Source organism: Lycium ferocissimum, chromosome 6 (genome assembly GCF_029784015.1).
Source record: "Lycium ferocissimum isolate CSIRO_LF1 chromosome 6, AGI_CSIRO_Lferr_CH_V1, whole genome shotgun sequence".
NCBI classification, from domain to species: domain Eukaryota; kingdom Viridiplantae; phylum Streptophyta; class Magnoliopsida; order Solanales; family Solanaceae; genus Lycium; species Lycium ferocissimum.
The window spans coordinates 73,694,825-73,701,429 of record NC_081347.1 but is presented as its reverse complement, the minus strand read 5'-3'; positions in this window follow the sequence as shown (position 1 = coordinate 73,701,429).

Below are 6,605 nucleotides of genomic sequence, written 5' to 3'. Positions count from 1 at the left end.
TTTTGCTTGGATTTCTAGTAGAATAAAGCGAGAAGCCGATGGAATAAAATCGGCTTGCAACTCGTAATTTGTTCTTATACTATTAATGCTTAGCATGATGTATGAATTTATGATTTGTGTAAAGTTAAAAGAATGCCATTTGTAATTTTAGTCGAGTGGAATTATAAGTTGCTGCTAAAGTGGCGATAGTTTGTTATAGTCATCGAAGATTTAGCTTCGATAATAGGAAAAGGAGAACTAGAAAATATGCCGGTATTATAAGCATCCTTTTCGAATTCAACGGTGTTTTATATGCCGAAAATATGCCATGTTTAGGCTTGATATGCGTTGTATGTTGCCGGATACTTAATCTATATTCCAAGCATCTTCACGTGAATGAACATGTACTAGCGAGGTCCTGTGCATAGTCTATGTTATCAGTTTGGCTTATTTAAATTAACAATGCGTCGATTCTGAGCACATTTCAGTTTGAAGTATGTATATAAATGTATATTGCAAGTATGTTGTGGTTAACACATTGATAAGGAGGTTAGTTGGTCATTATGGATCAAGCTTGAACCCTCCCCAGTGTTAGCCATGCCTGGGATTCATGAAATTCCTTGGAACTTGTGCAACATCGGGAAAACGGGGGCAAAAGCTTTCCAATATTAACCTTCCATACATCCTTATGAATGTGTATACATGGGGTATGCTTAAATATACATAGTATACACATAATCTACTGATCTGTTTTGAGTTTATATTTTACATGTTTAACCTCATTTGTTGGTTATATACTAATCCTTATCTTTCGTTTTTATGCATGACCTCCGTATACGAGTCCGAGGGGCTCGTTCGTCTCCTATATTCGGTGTTGGGCTAAAAGCCCAACGAAATGGTCTCCGCATCCAGCCTATCACGAAGCTTTTTTGGGCACAAAATCTCTGTGCAAGGCCCAACAAAGAAGAAACAGTCAAGAAATATATAAAATTGTTGGGTCGAAGCCCAACAACAAATAAATCCATGCGGCCTTAAACCCTGGGTCCATTTGACGTTATTTGCTTCTTTTTTTTTTCCTTTTTATATTATTTCTATCGTGTGTCCTTAATTTATATCATGCAACTAACCCTTTTATTTTGTTTTTGTTTACTTAACTTAGACGAATTCTAATGATTTAGCGGGATAGTTTTAGTATAAAAGGGTAGTTAATCCAAAGGAACTAGTAATTAATCCCATGAGCTTCATTTCTTCTTTATATTTAAGTCATCTATAGTGTCTATAATATTCACCTCTAGAACAATTGATGATATAAATTCATATTTGGAGTTAAAGGAATTATATGCTATTCTTATGGCCTTAGAAAATTAAAATGTCGCTAATACGCAAATATAAACTCAAATACACTCTTAAACAATTTCTTCAAGATTTATCAAGTTATACATGTTTTCTTTAAGCCGAGCATAGTTAATTAAAGGAGAAAGAAAAACTCACTTTCCTTTTTGCATCCCATCTATAAAAAAAATAGTATAAATCTTCTACATAGCCATGTTCATATAACATAATTTTGTTCAAAGTTCAGTCTGCTAAGTCTTCTCTTAAAACTATTACTTATATGCAAATTATTATATTTTGCAAGCTTTATTTTGACATAGCATTATTTTTCATTTAACGCTTTAAGCAACATTTATAAGTCTTATTTTAAATATCATTTTCTTTTATGCAAACCATTTTACCTTTTACAAATCTATTTTAAACAGCATTACTGCATTTCCACTTAAAGCCTTAGCAACATTTATAAATATTATTTTAAATAGCATTATTATATTTTCCTTTAAAACCTTAGCAACATTTACAAATCATTTTCTTAAAATTTAAATATGACATTTGCATCTGTAGCCTTAATTAATTAACCTAAGTTTGACCGGTAAACCGTAGTTAACGGATTCTAAAGGATGCCTAACCCCTTCCCTTTAGGATAATTAGAACCCTTACCTAGAATCACTAATTAAGTAAACCATTAACGAAGGTATAGTTAGGTTTTACCTTAGTTAATAAGTTAGGTGTCCTAATTCACCTTAAAATTAATTAGGTGGCGACTCCTTAAAACAAAGCAATAATAGGAATCTCCAATACGTTGTACTCTAGTTTAACCCGTTAAAAAGGGGTATAACACTAGTATTGTGGGCTTGAGGCGACTGAACCTGATCATGAAGGAGGTGGTGAAGAAAGAGGTAATCAAGTGGCTTGACAAATTTCATTATTTATCCCATCTCCGATAACAATTGGGGTGAGTTCTGCGTACAATGTGTCCCGAAGAAAAGGGGCATGACCGTGGTGGAAAACGAGAAGAATGAATCGGTGCCTCAACGAATCGTTACGGTTGGAGGATATGTATCGACTATCGCAAGCTGAACAACGCCACCAGAAAAGATCATTTTCCTTTGCCCTTCATGGATCAGATGCTCGACAAATTAGCTGGGCACGATTATTATTGCTTTTTGGATGGTTATTGGGGTTACAACTAAATCATGATTGCACCTGAGGATCAAGAGAAGACCACATTCACATGTCCATATGGCACGTTTGCATTCCGGCTGACGCTTTCGGTGCCAGGCAATGCTCCGGTACTTTCCGTCGACGCATGATGGCTATTTTCACCGATATGGTGGGAAATTATGTGGAGGTATTTATGGATGACTTCTCTATTTTTGGAGATTCTTTTGATGATCGCCAATCATCTTGATGCCGTGCTAGCTCGTTGTGAAGAAACGAACTTGGTCCTTAATCGGGAAAAATGCCATTTCATGGTTCGAGAGGGGATCGTTCTTGGGCATAAGATATCGAGCAATGGAATAGAGGTTGACAAGGTGAAAATTGAATCAATTGAAAAATTGCCACCACCCGTTTCAGTTCGGGGAGTGCGTAGTTTTCTTGAGCATGCAGGATTCTATCGACGGTTCATCAAAGACTTCTCTAAAGTTGCTAATCCAATGTGCAAGCTTTTAGAGAAAGATGTGAAGTTTGTGTTTAATGAAGCCTGTCTGACGGCTTTTGATGAGCTGAAATGAAGGTTAGTGTCGGCCCCTATTATCATCGCACCCGATTGGTCTCTGCCGTTTATTTTGATGTGTGATGCAAGTGATTTTCTTGTGGGAGCTATCCTTGGTCGAAAAAGGGACAAGATTTTTTCATCCTATCTACTATGCCGGAAGACACCTGATGTAGCCCGGATGAACTATCTTGTCCTGGCAGAGAGTTATTGGGCGTTGTCTACGCCTTTGACAAATTTCGATCATATCTGTGGGCACGAAGCGCGATTGTGTGCACCGATCACCTTTGCGGTTCGTTATCTCGTTTGCAAAAAGGATGCAAAGTCGAGGCTTATTCGTTGGGTCTTTGCCGCTGCAAGAGTTTTGACAAATGAGATTCTTAATCAAAAGGGCACGGTAAAATCGGGTAGCAGATCATTTATTAAGATTAGAAGATCGAACATGTGGATGAAGCGTTGGCGATTAAGGAGACTTTTCTCCGACGAACAACTCTTTGTTCTTCAATCAACGAGGTGCCATGGTATGCGGACATGGTGAACTTTATAGTAAGCGAGATTTACCCCGGTGCTAATCACGAGAAGAAGAAGCAAATTTTGCATGACGGTCGTTTCTATGTGTGGGATGAGCTCTATCTACTGGTTAGCACAGATCAACCGATCGGGGAGGTGTGTTCCGGAGGAAGGTCCACGCGATTCTCGAGAAGTGTCACTCATCACCCTACGGGGACATCATCGCCGGTGACAGAAATTGTACTCGCAAAGGTATCACCCGTTCCTACTCGCCAACTTTGTTCAAAGATGTCAGCGAATTTGTGCGAGCATGTGATAGGTTGCCAGAGAACCGAAAATATCTCCAAGCGTCATGAAATGCCTTTGAAGGGCATCTTAGAAATCGAGTTGTTTGATATGTGGGGGTATTGACTTCATGGGGTCCGCTTCATACCATCCAAAGGGAATAAGTACATATTGGACTGCCGTACTTATGTCTTGAAGTGGGTGGAAGCTATTGCACTTCCAACCAATGATGCTAGTGTGGTGACACGATTTCGAAAAGAATATTTTTACAAGGTTTGGGACCACATCGGGCTATCATCGTATCAAGGTACGCACTTTTGCAATCGGCTCTTTGATAAATTGCTACTCAAGTATGGGGTGAAACTCAAGATAGCGACTGCTTATCATCCTCAAAACGAGTGGTCAAGTGGAGGTATCAAACAGAGAAATCAAGAGGATTTTGGAGAAAACTGTGAGCGTAAGTAGGAAATATTGGTCATTGAAGCTTGATGATGCTCTGTGGGCATACGAACAGCTTATAAAACTCCGATTGTCACATCTCCCTATAAGGGCTCTTTTTAGTAAGGCATGTTATCTACCGGCCGAGCTTGAGCATAGAGCATATTGGGCGATCAAGAGTTCGAATCTCGGCATGGTTCAAGCCGGAGAAAAGAGACGTGCACCGCACGAGTTGGAGGAATTTCGCTATCATGTGAAAACGCGAAAATGTATAAGGAGCAAACTAAGAGAATTCATGAAAGGCATCCGGTCTTGTGACTTTGAGCTTAGGCCAGTTAGTCTTCTTCCGTATAACTCTAGGTCAAGATTTTCGGTGGAAAGTTGAAAAGTAAGTGGTCGCCATTCGAGGTAGTTCGTGTGACTGCACATGGAGCAGTTGAGCTAAAGAAACCCAGCTCGGATGAGACATTCATGGTGAACGGGCAAAGAGTGAAGAATTACTATGGGGAGGCCACTGACCGCGCGAGGTCCTCCATCGATCTAGAAGAGGCTTGAGGAAAGCCTGCATCGTGCCGCAACGTTAAATCAAGCGCTTCTCGTACAGAGGCAACCCCGTGTGAAAAAAAAAAAAAAGTAGATTCTGTTTGCTCAAGGTCGAGGTCCGAAAAATATACAGGGGCCACGCATTCTAGACTTAAGTACATGTAATATGACTAAGTGTGGGGTTGTGCCACGACTCCCTTTTGTTACTGACCTGTACTTCTCGTTTGGTAATGCGTTGTTTTGCAGGCAAGATGGTTCACGTTAAGTCCAAGGGCAAATCTGCCGCCTCCTCCTCCCAAGGCACAAAAGAGGACGAGCACAAAACCCGTCCAAAGCAACAAAAGGCAAACGTCCGGAAGGGCAAGCATCCCGCGGTTGTCATTCCTCGGGCGTCTAAGGACACCCCACCCCCGTCTCCGGGGACGGAGAAGAGTGGTATGCGGGGTTTGACACCTCAAAGGGCTACTATCATGAGCGGGCGATCAGTCGAGTCTCGTTGAAGAATTTTTTTTGGGATATCTACAACCGCATCATCGCCATGGGATGGACGTCGGTGTTTGAACAATCAGGGCCCGTGAACATTGATTGGGTCATGGAACTTTACGCTAGCATGCCAAGCTGCGGGAATCCAGATTCTGTATTCGTTCGAAAAAATTAGGTGTCGTTGACGGCTTCAACTTTGTGCGGGGCAATTGGAATCCCGGATGTGCCTATTGAACCATTGCTATAATTCATCAAAAGGCCCGATTATAAAGCTATCTGGAAAACTCTTTGTGCGGCTAACTCCAGAGCTCAATGGGCACGATACGCAGAGCCTCTTCGGAAGCATCAGAGCATGATCATGAGCAATTTTTGTAGAGAAGCTCGAGTTTGGTTGCGCCTTCTAAATGCCAGAATCATGCCACTCGATCACTTCTCAGAGATCCAAAATGAGAGAGTGTGCATAGTGTATTTCTTGATGACAGGGCAGCCGGTGAACATTGGGTATTGGATGATGCAGGAAATTCGAAGAGTGCGGGGTGGCAAGTCGAAAAGGCTGAGTTATGGAAACACTCTCACTTCCTACTTAATGAGGCTCGACGGAGTTGGCATATGCTGCGATGAGTGCTTGAGGCACCCAGCACTCACTCGACATCTCAAATGTCATGGCCCCGGCGAGTGCATCGGACATCGTTTGACTCGGTAGAAGAGAGATCCGCCCATCCACGGTGCTGGCCCAAACGCATGCCGGGGATGATTGCGAGTGAGCATTTTAACGTTGATCTTTCCGGGGTCTTTGTTCGGAACCCCCACACCCCACATTCTCGGGCACTTGTGGGTGAGGCGTCTCCGCTTCTGCTGAGATGAGGACGAAAACCCTGTTGATCGGTGATGTCCGCATTCGAAGAAGGGGGAGGAGGTAGAGTCGCTTGCGCAAGGCGATGACAATGAAGAAGAAGAGGACGCCTAGCCGGATGATGGCGAGGGCCGAGGATGAGGACTCGCGACGAGGACGACTAGGCCCTAGTGGGCCCCGTGGAGTATTTCTTACCTTACTTACGCTTTGTTTGTTTTCAAATATATACGCATCGAGGGAATTGCATAATTTTAAGTGTAGGGTGGGAAAATACGTCCCTGGTTTGTAACAACATGTTTTGAGGTTGCGGATGATGATTAGTATGCCTTAGGATTAATTTTTTTTTAGTAGTTTTGCATCTTAGTGTCGAAAGAAAAAAAAATATAGAAAAAGTTGAAAAAATTCAAAAAGATTTTATTTTCCTTATTTTTCTTTGATAATTTCTTAAGTCCCTCATTAGTAGGC